This window comes from Zootoca vivipara, chromosome 12 (assembly GCF_963506605.1).
Source record: "Zootoca vivipara chromosome 12, rZooViv1.1, whole genome shotgun sequence".
Taxonomy (NCBI): domain Eukaryota; kingdom Metazoa; phylum Chordata; class Lepidosauria; order Squamata; family Lacertidae; genus Zootoca; species Zootoca vivipara.
The window spans coordinates 54,860,968-54,875,530 of record NC_083287.1 but is presented as its reverse complement, the minus strand read 5'-3'; positions in this window follow the sequence as shown (position 1 = coordinate 54,875,530).

Below are 14,563 nucleotides of genomic sequence, written 5' to 3'. Positions count from 1 at the left end.
GAAGCCCCCCCAAAGTGGCTGGGGAAACCCAGCTAGATGGGCGGGGTATAAATAAATTGTTGTTGTTGTTGTTGTTGTTGTTCCTAATTCAGGGGCCATTCATTACTGTTCCCCAGCAGTGAAGCAGTACAATGGCCAGAACCAGCAAACAGGAAGCTTTTAACAAACACTGCAAAGGACCTTTTTTGGAAGGAGACAGGCACTGCAATTCTGTGCATGTTAAAAATAAACCCCACTAGGTCAATGGGATTTACTCCCAGGCTGCACACACACTACAGCTCCAAGCAAATCCTCACCACCTCTAATAATCCTATATTTGTTTAAAATGCTGGAAATTGTAACGACAATAACAACATCATCATCAACAACAACGGCAACTTATTTATATCCCACCCATCTAGCTGGGTTTCCCCAGCCACTCTGTAGCTCTGTGAGGGGTAAACTACAGTTCCCATTGTCTTTTTGGGGTGAGGGGGGGTGAGTGTGCTTTAAAAGTCAAGTGTGTACTCAGCCCCTGGTGTGTTCCCAGGATTGCAACCTTCCTTGTGTAGCTAGATGGTGTGCAATAGCCATAAGTCAAAGAAAGCAAAATATTACACAGCTGCACAAACAGTCACAAATCGTTACAGCTTATAGTTAAATCTTCTTATTCTTTAAATTCTTCAGTAGAGTTCTTATTTGCTTGGATACACGTTTAAAGTCTATTTAATGAGTGCATTGATTGTTAAATTCCACTCTGGTCATTTTTTATTGTTTTTGCAAAGAACTATGGAGAAATTCTGGTTTTAGTATGTTGGCTGTAACAACAACAACAACAACAACAACAACAACAAACATTCAAACATTTAGCATCTCATGAGTAAAGATTGTAAGAGTTTCATTGCCTCAGAGAAGGGAATTGCAGGATAATATATTGCTCTATATTCATGTTCCATCTTGTATCTCCATTTCAATTCCCCTTCCAGCTCATTGTGTGAAAGCAATGCCTGCCCACCACTTCAGGGATCTAGCGCAGAACCCACAAACCCACACAATTTTCAGCAGTTCAAAAACTTCCTCTTTCCCCCTTTGCTTTCACTGGTTAGCCGCGACTTGTGATTATTTTCAGCAGAGTAGGACCAGAAGCCATTTCCTCCTCCTTTATCTGTGCCCGCCCTCCAAAAGGGTCACCGTATAGCACAGAGGAGAATATCCATCAATAAATGATTGCAGCTGATGCTAATGGACAAATATGGATTTCAATACAGCCTCATCCAACTGAGGGATAAATCGCTTTTCATTTTCTGGGAATATCATCTCCTTGCTTCACTCTCCTTGAATACTATAGGTCAGTGATGGCGAACCTATGACACGCGTGTCAGACACGACACGCAGAGCCCTCACTGCTGCCACGCGCCCCATTGGCCCATTCACGCTTTGTTCTCCCTCTCCTCACGCTACAGCTTGTCTCCACTGTTAAAACACGGTTCCTTTTTTGTTGTTGTTGTTGTTGTTGCTGGTAGCCAGAGATTGGTTTTTTAACCCTTTCTGTGTTGCTTTTTCTGGCGCTTTGGCAGACTATGATTGGGTGTAACAGCGTTCGTGTTTTAACCCAGGCATCTCCAAACTTCGGGCCTCCAGATGTTTTGGACTACAATCCCCATGATCCCTGACCACTGGTCCTGTTAGCTAGGGATCATGGGAGTTGTAGGCCAAAACATCTGGAGGGCCGCAGTTTGGGGATGCCTGTTTTAACCCGTTCTGTGCTGCGTTTTTTGGCGCTTTGGCAGATTACGTCGGTGCTGCGTGTTAGTTCCAGTGAAGGTATTATTCGTCATTTATAATAATAATAATAATTTATTATTTATACCCCGCCCATCTGGCTGGGTTTCCCCAGCCACTCTGGGCGGCTTACAACAGAAAAATGAAATAAAACAATTAAACATTAAAAGCCTCCCTAAACAGTGCTGCCTTCAGATGTCTTCTAAAAATCTGGTAGCTGCTTTTCTCTTTGACATCTGATGGGACAGCATTCCACAGGGTGGGTGCCACCACCAAGAAGGCCCTCTGCCTGGTTCCCTGCAACTTGGCTTCTCGCGACAAGGGAACCGTCAGAAGGCCCTCGGTACTGGACCTCAGTGTTTATTTATTTCTGCTCTCTTCCCCCCCAAAAAAACCTCCAAAACTTTGGGCACCCTCCCCAAAAAGCTCAACAACTCTGGGCACTTTGTGATTAATAAGGGGTTTTTGGTTTGGTTTGTTGTTGTTTAGTCGTTTAGTCGTGTCCGACTCTTCGTGACCCCATGGACCATAGCACGCCAGGCACTCCTGTCTTGCACTGCCTCCCGTAGTTTGGTCAAACTCATGTTCGTAGCTTCGAGAACACTGTCCAACCATCTTGTCCTCTGTCGTCCCCTTCTCCTAGTGCCCTCAATCTTTCCCAACTTCAGGGTCTTTTCTAAGGATTCTTCTCTTCTCATGAGGTGGCCAAAGTATTGGAGCCTCAGCTTCACGATCTGTCCTTCCAGGGAGCACTCAGGGCTGATTTCCTTAAGAATTGATAGGTTTGATCTTCTAGCAGTCCATGGGACTGGTTAAATAATTAGTTTTTATTAAATACAGTTATATATTACAATTATACATTTTTGTTATTTAATCTATAAATATCGCGAAATTATGGTTTTTTTCTTGAAGTGACACACCACCCGAGTTATGCTTGGTTTTTTGGCGAATTCTGACACACCAAGCTCAAACGGTTGCCCATCACTGCTAGAGATGCTACTGAAACAGACCAGGCTTGTTGTGGCTTCAGGGACTTATACTAATAGAGGAAGCTGTTTTATTCCAGGCCAGACCTCTGGTCCATCTATCTTTGTGTTCTCTATAATGACGCTGTTTCAGACAGGTTTTCCGCCCAGTCATACCTGCAGTTCATAGAATCATAAAGTTGGAAGGAAGTCCAAGGGACATCTAGTCCAACCACCTGCCATGCGGGAATCTCAACTAAAGCATTCCTGACAGATGGCCATCCAACCTCTTCTAAAAAGCCTCCAGGAAGGAGAGCCCAACACTTTTGAGGGAGTCTGTTCCACTGTCGAACAGCTCTTACTGTCAGAAAGTTCTTCCTGATGTTGAGTCAGGTTCTCCTGTCCTGCAACTTGAAGTCATTGGTTCGATTCCTATCCTCCAGAGCAGAAGAAAACAAGTTTGCTCCATCGTCCATTTGATAGCCCTTGAGATATTTGAAGATGGTTATCATATCTCCTCTGAGTCTCCTCTTTTCCAGGCTAAACATACCCAGCTCCTTCAACCGTTCCTCATAAGGCTTGGTTTCCAGACCCTTGATCATCTTGGTCCCCCTCCTCTGCACATGTTCTAGCTTGTCAACATCCTTCTTAAATTGGGGTGCCCAGAACTGGACACAGTATTCCAGCAGTGGCCTGACCAAGGCAGAAGAGAGTGGGACTATTCTTTCCCTTGATTTGGACACTAGTTTTCTGTTGATGCAGCCTTGAATAACATTAGCTTTTTTTGCTGCTGCATCACACTGTGGACTCATGTTCAGTTTGTGGTCCACTAAGACCCCTAGATATGGGATGCGGGTGATGCTGTGGTCTAAACCACAGAGCCTAGGACTTGCCAATCACCCGCGACAGGGTGAGCTCCCATTGCTCGGTCCCTGCTCCTACCAACCTAGCAGTTTGAAAGCACATCAAAGTGCAAGTAGATAAATAGGTACCGCTCCATCGGGAAGGTAAACAGCGTTTCCGTGCGCTGCTCTGGTTTCACCAAAAGCGGCTTAGTCCTGCTGGCCGCATGACCCGGAAAAACTGTCTGCGGACAAACGCCAGCTCCCTCGGCCAGTAAAGCGAGATGAGCACCGCAACCCCAGAGTCGTTTGCGATTAGACTTAACTGTCAGGGGTCCTTTACCTTTTTAAGACCCCTAGATCCTTTTCACATGAATGCTAGTAAGCCAGGCGAGTTGGCAACATGATTGTACTGGACTATGTATTTTAAATGTTTGAAAATGATGCCAATAAAGGTTTTGATTGATTGATTGATAGTAAGCCAGGTGTCCCCCATCCTATATTTGTACAGTTGGTTCTCCGGTATAAGTCTAGAATAAAATGTTCTTATTCATACAATTAGACAGTGGAACCTCGGTTTATGAACACCTCGGTTTACGAACTTGCGGTTTACGAACGCCGTGGACCCATCTGGAACGGATTAATTCACTTTTCATTACTTTCAATGGGAAAGTTCGCTTCAGTCTATGAATGCTTCAGTTTATGAACAGACTTCCGGAACCAATTACACCCATGCTTCGGGTTAAGTACGCTTCAGGTTGAGTACTCCGCGGACCCGTCTGGAACAGATCAATCCACTTTCCATTACTTTCAATGGGAAAGTTCGCTTCAGTTTATGAACGCTTCAGTTTATGAACAGACTTCCAGAACCAATGGAACAGACTTCCAGAACCTACTAGTGAGTGCTTATGTCACTCACTAACCCCACTAACCCCTACCTTTATGCCTTACCCAACCCCTGGTATCCTCACATATCCTTCAGGATGGCGATTTGCAGCATTACAAATAGTCCCCCAGAAGCTGCGTGACGACAGCCTTCCATTTTTCTGTATATAGGAAGATATCTTTTTTCTGATTATGTGGCTATGGAATCATGAGACTTAACTGCCTAGCATAGCTAAATGCAGATAGGAACTTAAAAGATAAGCAGAAGTAAAGCAAGGCACAAGTTGAGTAAGAGTTTTAAACAGAACATGAGGGTTTTGGAGAAGGGCAGTGTGACAAATGTCTAAATGAGGAATCTAGGGTCAGGACGCGGTGATCAGATCTGCTGATCTGGCTGGAACACCAAGGCAAGGTAGTGGGTGAAAAGTTATCACCGAGGAGCCAACAAAGATTTGAGCAGCTGATCAGAAAGTGATATCTCTAGATGGAAGGAGATAGGGAAAGGCTCTTGTAGATGGATACAGGGTTTTTTTTTTAAGTAGGGAGAAGGGTGAGATCTGGACCAGAGGAGCTAACTAAGTGCAGAAGAGGAAGAAGAAACCCTGCCTAAGGCGGACTAGTAAGCATATAGGAATATAGCACAATGCCTTATAGCAAATCAGACAGTTGTTTCATTTAGCTCCATGTTGTCTACACTGATGGCAAGCAGCTCTCCAGATTTCAAGCAGGAGCTTTTCTGAAGCTTACCTGGAGACGCCAGGGATTGAACATGGAACCAAATCAAGTGCTCTACCATTGGACTAAGGGACGTGGGTGGCGCTGTGGGTTAAACCACAGAGCCTAGGGCTTGCCGATCAGAAGGTCGGCGGTTCGAATCCCCGCGACGGGGTGAGCTCCCGTTGCTCGGTCCCAGCTCCTGCCAACCTAGCAGTTCGAAAGCACGTCAAAGTGCAAGTAGATAAATAGGTACCACTACAGCGGGAAGGTAAACGGCGTTTCCGTGCGCTGCTCTGGTTCGCCAGAAGCGGCTTAGTCATTCTGGCCAAATGACCTGGAAGCTGTATGCCGGCTCCCTCGGCCAATAACGCGAGATGAGCGCCGCAACCCCAGAGTTGGTCACGACTGGACCTAATGGTCAGGGGTCCCTTTACCTTTACCTTTACCCTTGGGCTAAAGCCCTCTCCCCCCCATACCTTAGGGAATCTACAATCCACACAGGGGCGTAGGTGTGGGACGTAAAACTGCAGTACAACATTCCTACAGTGGACAGGTTAGGGAACTCTGCTAGAATACGGAACTTGCTAGCGCGAGTTAGGAAGGATACGATTAAATAATATATCCTCTCCTGCCTCCCTAATCATCCCCACAGTAGGAAGGAGGGTCGGTAGGGTCAAACCGCCCTGGGTGCTCTCGGGGTAAGCTGTGCCCTTCCCCCTTCGTTTGACAGCTGGGGGGAGGCTTGGGAGTCGCGGGCGTGTGGCGTGCCGAATGCCTGCCATGGGCGGCTCCCTCCGTCCCTGTGGGCGGCTCCCTCCGACCCCGGGTGCAGGAACCCGAGCAGCTATCCCGGGCCTGGGAGGGCACCCTCCACACCACGACCCCCGCAGGAGAGCACCCGCCCTGGGCAACGCGGGCATATGCTCCGCTGCTGAATCCACACACTGACTGGCAGTGGCTCTGCAGTGATCCAGAGGGGAGTGTTGCCCAGATCCACCCGGAGAATCCTTTATGGATTGAACCAAGAACCTCACTCATTCCAGGTGCTCCACCACTGAGCTGATGCCTGTGAGCTCAGAGCTGACATGGCACTGCAGCTTCCAATTCAAGCCTGGAGAGACATCCAAGGGCCAGGTAGAGAGGCCTGCGGGGGGGGGGCACACATGGCCCCATGTCTGTGTTCCCCAGTAATAGAATCATAGAGTTGGAAGAGACCACAAGGGCCATCCAGTCCAACCCCCTGCCAAGCAGGAAACACCGTGAAATATACTTGGAGTCGAGAGTGAATTTCATGCTCTTTATTCAGCTCATAGTCATCAAGGAGAAGAAGAGAAGAATGGCTCTTTCCCCCAAACCATCTGCTTATATACATTATTTACACAATGGGCTTTGCGTGATTGGCTACTTCAGGGCTACACCTGTGGGCCAATCAGGTTGTGGATTGACTTCTGCCTGCAGCCTGATTGGCTGCTCCTACAGGCCAATCAGGTTGCAGATTCACTTCTGCCAGCCGCCTGATTGGCTGCTCCTGCAGGCCAATCAGGTTGCGGATTCACTTCCACCTGGAGTTGGATTGGATAGCTCCTGCTGATTCTGAATCCTATTGTTCTAGGATTCAGCTCAGTACATAACACCCCATCAAAGCATTCTTGACATATGCCTGTCAAGCCTTGGCTTAAAGACCTCCAAAGAAGGAGACTCCACCACACTCCTTGGCAGCAAGTTCCACTGCCAAACAGCTCTTACTGTCAGGAAGTTCTTCCTAATGTTTAGGTGGAATCTTCTTTCTTGTAGTCCAAGAAACAACCTTTCTCCCTCCTCTATATGGCATCCTTTAATATATTTGAACATGGCTATCATATCACCCCTTAACCTTCTCTTCTCCAGGCTAAACATACCCAGCTCCATAAGCCGTTCCTCATAAGGCATCGTTTCCAGGCCTTTGACCATTTTGGTTGCCCTCTTCTGGACACGTTCCAGCTTGTCAGTATCCTTCTTGAACTGTGGTGCCCAGAACTGGACACAGTACTCCAGGTGAGGTCTGACCAGAGTAAGTAAGCAGTCCTGCCTGCCTGCCTGCCTTCCTTCCTTCCTTCCTTCCTTCCTTCCTTCCTTCCTTCCTTCCTTCCTTACTTACTTACTTACTTACTCACACACACACAGCTTCATCCTGACGGGGGAAATGTGGACTCCCTCCCGTTTGTTCATTCTTTCCAGGCTGTATGTAACCCCCAACTCCCTTGCAGTGTGAAAACTTAAATCAGATACAGCTCTGCCAAGCGAAAACCTTCCGGCGCCGCTTGTCATGCCATTTGAGCGCCGGCTGCTGATCTTGCATTTCTCGCCTCGGAAACAGATCAGAATCATCAGGGATCCCTCTCCCATCTTATCACCCCTTTGGGGCAGCTGTTGGTTATTTGCCTGCCGGGGGAGGGGGGGAGTTAGGTCCAGTCGCGGACGACTCTGGGGTTGCGGCGCTCATCTCGCTTTATTGGCCGAGGGAGCCGGCGTACAGCTTCCGGGTCATGTGACCAGCATGACTAAGCCGCTTCTGGCGAACCAGAGCAGTGCACAGAAATGCCGTTTACCTTTTTATATGTATATAAAAATTGAGTTAATAGATAAAATTGAAAGGAGATAATTAGAGAGGAAATTGTAATTAATTGGAAAATAATTAGTAGTATGTGAAAACTGTTCTATAAAGATTTTGAAATGGGGAACCAATGGGAGGGGAACCGGGGGAGTCTAAATGATATGATGTTGATATAAGACTATTAGATAATATATTTTTTTTTGCTTTTTTCACTGTGTGCTTGTTTTGTTTTGTTTTTTCTCATGTTTTTTTGCTGTTGTTGTTTTTTTCTTACTTTTTGTATTTTTGTATGGTTTTTTCTTTATGCGAAAATGAATAAAGATGATTTAAAAAAAAAAAATCAACACAAGTTGCTGCTTCGGCACGCAAGGACAACTATATCTTCTGATGTTTTTTGCTGCTGCTGTAGGAATGTGGTGAATATTCATCATTTACACCACTCCAAAAGAGATTAGAAGATTAAAATGGAAAGTCCATGCTCATAAATCTGACATTCTGCGAGTCTCGAGTGGCTGGGCTATCTTCACAAGCCTCCGTTGCGTGGACACCAGCAGAATGCAAAAGCTCCCTCTTGCAACGATCCTGTTATTATTATTATTATCTCTGAAGGAATGTGTAATGAAAGGGGGAGAAAGATACCCATCTCCTTTAAAGAGGGAAGAAGAAAAATAGATTATGATATCCAGTTGCGTTAACCAAAGGCCCAACATGTAACACACAGGAAATTAAAATCTCGCTGTCCTCAGTACTGGTTAGGCGACAGCTGAGCGAACAAGTCGCATTTGGGATTTGGTGATTTGAAGAAAGACATTGACGGGGACTCAGGGATGCTCAATGTGCAGCAGCAAAAGGGGTAGAAATCTGGAAGAGAAGATAGCCAAATGAAAAGAAAAACGTGTGTCCTAGTCTTTGGGAAGGGAAATACAGTGGTGCCTCGCAAGACAAAATTAATTCATTCCGCGAGTCATTTTGTATTGCGGAAATTTCGTCTTGCGGTTTTCCAATGTAAGCAAAGCAAAGCAAAAAAAAAGGCGAGTCAACAAGAAGATCGCAAAAGGCTTTCGTCTTGCGAGTTTTCCGTTGCGTGAGGCATTCGGCTTGCGAGGTACCACTGTACTTAAGAGGCCTCTCTGAAAGCATTCTGAAAGACAGCATCGCAGAAAAGCAACAGCTGAACAAACCTTCTGACAGTAAGAGCTATTCAATAGTGGGCTGGGCTTTCTTTTCTTTCTTCAACTTGCGCCAATTGTACAAAACCTAGCTACACAAGGAAGGTGGCAATCCTCGACACACCTGGCACTGAGTAAGGTAAAGGTAAAGAGACCCCTGACCATTAGGTCCAGTCGTGACCGACTCTGGGGTTGTGGCGCTCATCTCACTTTACTGGCCGAGGGAGCCGGCGTATAGCTTCCAGGTCATGTGTCCAGCATGGCAAAGCCGCTTCTGGTGAACCAGAGAAGCACACGGAAACAGCGTTTACCTTCCCACTGTAGCGGTTCCTATTTATCTACTTGCATTTTGACATGCTTTCGAACTGCTAGGTTGGCAGGAGCTGGGACCAAGCAATGGGAGCTCACCCCGTCACAGGGATTCGAACCGCCGACCTTCTGATCAGCAAGCCCTAGTCTCAGTGGTTTAACCCCCAGCGCCACCTGGGTCCACAGCGCCACCTGGGTCCTTCTGATCAGCAAGCCCTAGGCTCAGTGGTTTAACCCACAGCGCCACCTGGGTCACCTGGCGCTGAGTACACACTTAATTTTCAAAGCACACTCACCCTCTCAAAATAATAATAATGGGAACTGTAGTTTACCCTCCACAGAGCTACAGAGTGGCTGGGGAAAGCCAGCCAGATGGGCAGGGTATAAATATATTTATCATTATTATTACAATTTCCAGCGTTTTAAACAAATATAGGATTCTTGGTGGTGGTGAGGTTTTGCTTAAGGTTGTGGGGTATGCGCAGCCTGGAAGCAAGTCCCCTCGACCTAGCGGGGCTTATTTTTGAGTTACGTAACATGTACAGAATCGCACTGCCTGTCTCCTTTAGCAAAGGTCCTTTGCAGTGTTTGTTAAAAGCTTCCTGTTTGCTCGTTCTGGCCATTGTACTGCTTCACTGCTGGGGAACAGTAATGAATGGCCCCTGAATTAGGAACAACAACAACAACAACAACAACAACAACAACAACAACAACTTATTTATTTATACCCTGCCCATCTGGCTGGGTTTCCCCAGCCACTTTGGGCGGCTTCCAGCCAAATATTGATAACACGATACAGCATTAAACATTAAAAACTTCCCTAAACAGGGCTGCCTTCAGAGGTCTTCTAAAAGCATCCGTACCACCAATGGCTTCAAGTTACAAGAAAGGAGATCAACGTCAGGAAGAACTTTTTGACAGTAAGAGCTGTTCGACGATGGAACGGTCTCCCTCGGGAGGTGGTGGACTCTTCTTCCCGGGAGGTTTTTAAGCAGAGGTTGGATGACTGCGTATTAGCTATTCTTCAGCTGTGACTCTTGCATTGCAGGGGGTTGGACTAGATGACCCTTGGTGTCCTTTCCAAGATATGTTTCAATGAAAAAGTTGCCACTCTTAATATTAAATGTTGAACTCTGCCATCAGAGCTCATTAACTCAGCAAGTAATTGCTCATTAATGCAGCAATTGCCCTAGGTGCAGCGACAGATTTGCATATAGGTTGAGGGGGCTGCAACCTCTTAAACTAAGGGGGGGTCTCAGCCTCTTGCCAAAAAGAGAGAGGCGTATTTCACTATCTGGGCCCTGTTGCTTAGTAACATGAAACACATGGTGTTTGAGTCTATGACTATATAACAGTTGCAGAAGTGCGTACTTACTGTTTAGTATTCAGCTATCTGCCTTTCATTATACTGTGTGTTTTGAGAACGAGTGAGGATTCTTTGATGTCATTCTGAATCACAATAATATTAGGGCTGCCTAATATTATCCGGGGGGGGGGGGGGATTTCCGAAATGTGGCACTTTTCCTGGATCTTCAGCAAGTAAACCCCCAAAACGAGGGTTTCCTTAATAAACACTTTGAGTTTGGGGGTTTGTTTGTTTTTTGAAATAATTTTTATTTTATTTTGGAAAGACAAAGTTATAACACTACCATATACATAACCATATATTGAGATTTCTCTGAATCTCCCGACTTCCTTCCTTGGGTCCAATTGTCAACGCCTTCAGCTACATACTGTTTCACAATCCATATATTGTATCTCTCCATATTTGTCCACAGTGTTTGGTACAATACAAGTCGAAACACACACACAAAAATCCTTCCAGTAGCACCTTAGAGACTAACTAAGTTTGTCATAGGTATGAGCTTTCGTGTGCATGCACACTTCTTCAGATAAAAGTGTTATAAAATCCTGCTAATGTTTTATCTGCTTACAGGGGTCTCCTAAATAAGTCGTAAATTTCCCCCATTCTTTATTGAAGTTTTCGTCTTCTCGGTTGCTGAGCTTTCTGGTCAGTTTTGCCATTTCGGCATAGTCCAACAGCTTGTCCATTTTGGTTGCCCTCTTCTGGACACATTCCGGCTTGTCAGTATCCTTCTTGAACTGTGGTGCCCAGAACTGGACACAGTACTCCAGGTGAGGTCTGACCAGAGCAGAATACAGTGGTACTATTACTTCCCTTGATCTAGATGCTATACTCCTATTGATGCAGCCCAGAATTGCATTGGCTTTTTTAACTGCTGCATCACACTACTGACTCATGTCAAGTTTGTGGTCTACCAAGACTCCTAGATCCTCCTTTTCACATGTACTGCTCTCAAGCCAGGTGTCTCCCATCCTGTATTTGTGCCTTTCAATTTTTTTGCCCAAGTGTAGTACTTTACATTTCTCCTTGTTGAAATTCTTCTTGTTTGCTTTGGCCCAGTTGTCTAATCTGTTAAGCCACCCCTCCCAATTTGGTGTCATCTGCAAACTTGCTGTAAGTCATGGGCCCCGCCTGCTAGCCTGCTCCCTAAAATATCACTGGTTTGCTCATTTTATATATAGGGTGCCAACATTCTGCATGGACTGGTTGCATGGCAACATGTGCAAATGGCCTTAGATACCTATTAGGTCCATAGATTAAAGGTAAAGGTAAAGGGACCCCTGACCATTAGGTCCAGTCGTGACCGACTCTGGGGTTGTGCGCTCATCTCGCATTATTGGCCGAGGGAGCCGGCGTATAGCTTCCAGGTCATGTGGCCAGCATGACAAAGCCGCTTCTGGCAAACCAGAGCAGCACATGGAAATGCCGTTTACCTTCCCGCTGTAGCGGTTCCTATTTATCTACTTGCATTTTGACGTGCTTTCGAACTGCTAGGTTGGCAGGAGCTGGGACCAAGCAATGGGAACTCACCCCGTCACAGGGATTTGAACCGCTGACCTTCTGATCAGCAAGCCCTAGGCTCAGTGGTTTAACCACAGCGCCACCTGGGTCCATAGATTACCATATAGCATATATTCAACACAAAGAGCAGCGGCAATTTGTTGTTGGCAAAGGACAGCTGGACATATCAAGGGCCCCGTTACCTTCAGTTAGCTTAGGACCTTATCAAACCTAAATCCGGCCCTGCATCCTGCCCTTATGATGACCCACAAGGAAGACATGTGGGCAACAGGTCTCTCCCCCACTTACCATTCCCAGCCACTGGCATTCATAGCCATCCATTCTCGGACAGTAGAGGGAGAATGTAGCCATCATGACTGGTAGCTATGGAGAGCTATGTTCTCTATAGATTTGTTGAGATCTCTTTTAAAGCCACACAAACCGGTGGCCGTCGCTACACCTTGAGGGAAGTGAATCCAATAATTTAATTCAGATAAGAGGAGCACGCCACCTGGATCAGACCAAAGGCCAGCTGATCTAGAATCCTTCTCTCACAGTGACCAACCTAATTCCCCAATGGGAAAGTCCCCTTGGTGACCCAAGTCAGTGTTTGACCTCTCCACAATATGGAGCCAATCCTGTTTCTAACGTTTTTAGAGGGGAAGGTTCTCGCTGTTTTCTAAAGCATGAACTGCCTCCTCCTCACCCCTGTTACAGGGTCATTTGCCTTGCTTGGCTAATCCCCAAGACTTACTTTGAACCCAAGAGCAAGTTTCTCCACGCAGTCATAAATCAAAGCCTGCCATCTTGCTTGGAAAACACAGGCCAAAGGTCCCCCCACTATCATCTTCCCGGGGCTCATTTATTACACTGGACTTCAGACATCCAGTTAACTTGCAGAGACTTTATTTTTTCCTCTCTCCCTGATGGCCAGGTGACTACAGGTTGAGAACCTTCCCATTTAATGGGCAGGAAAGGCAAGGCGAAGAGGCTCCAAACCATCACCGAGAGCCCCAAGCTGTATATTCTGAAGATCCATGTATCAGAACTTCCTGGCGTTGTACCACTTCAGAATGAGGAGGTGTGTGTGTGTGGGGGGGATTAATTGTGTGGCTGAACGTTCTCCCATGTTAAAGAGCGTGGGTAGGCAAACTAAGGCCCGAGGGCCAGATGTGGCCCAATCGCCTTCTCAATCTGGCCCGCGGACGGTCCGGGAATCAGCGTGTTTTTACATGAGTAGAATGTGTGCCTTTAAAATCATAGAATCATAGAGTTGGAAGAGACCACAAGGGCCATCCAGTCCAACCCCCTGCCAAGCAGGAAACACCATCAAAGCATTCTTGACATATGACTGTCAAGCCTCTGCTTAAAGACCTCCAAAGAAGGAGACTCCACCACACTTCTTGGCAGCAAATTACACTGTCAAACAGCTCTTACTGTCAGGAAGTTCTTCCTAATGTTTAGGTGGAATCTTCTTTCTTGTAGTTTAAATCCATTGCTCCGTGTCCGCTTCTCTGGAGCAGCAGAAAACAACCGTTCACCCTCCTCTATGTGACGCCCTTTTATATATTTGAACATGGCTATCATATCACCCCTTAACCTTCTCTTCTCCAGGCTAAACATACCCAGCTCCCTAAAGCGTTCCTCATAAGGCATTGTTTCCAGGCCTTTGACCATTTTGGTTGCCCTCCTCTGGACACATTCCAGCTTGTCAGTATCCTTCTTGAACTGTGGTGCCCAGAACTGGACACAGTATTCCAGATGAGGTCTGACCAGAGCGGAATACAGTGGTACTATTACTTCCCTTGATCTAGATGCTATACTCCTCTTGATGCAGCCCAGAATTGCATTGGCTTTTTTAGCTGCTGCATCACACTGTTGACTCATGTCAAGTTTGTGGTCTACCAAGACTCCTAGATCCTTTTAACATGTATTTAAAATGCATCTCTGGGTTATTTGTGGGGCATAGGAATTCATTCATCCCCCCCCAAAAGTAGCCTGGCCCCCACAAGGTCTGAGGGACAGTGGACCGGCCCCCTGCTGAAGAAGTTTGCTGACCCCTGGTAACCTCTGGTTTGCTAGTAAAATTGAATGGCTGTGTCGTGAAATGATGCATGTCTAAAAAGTGTGTCACCGACATGAAAAGTTTGGAAAGCTCTGATCTAGACTGACCCCCCCTCCCCAGAAACTGATGTGATGTCCTCCTCTGGGCTGATGTGGTGTCCTCCTCTGGGCTTTAATTGAACCATGGGCACCCAGGAGAGCTGAGGAATGGAAGCCACTAGTGAAATAATTGGGAGAATGAAAGAAAGGGCAGTCACATACTTCAAAAGTGTCTCAGAAAACCTGCAACCTGCACCCGTGAAATTTGAACTGATTTCTTCTTTCCCCTTGGATAATTTCCAAAGGCATTTTCTTTTCTTGTTAACTGCTGACCCATCACTTTGAAAACGCGC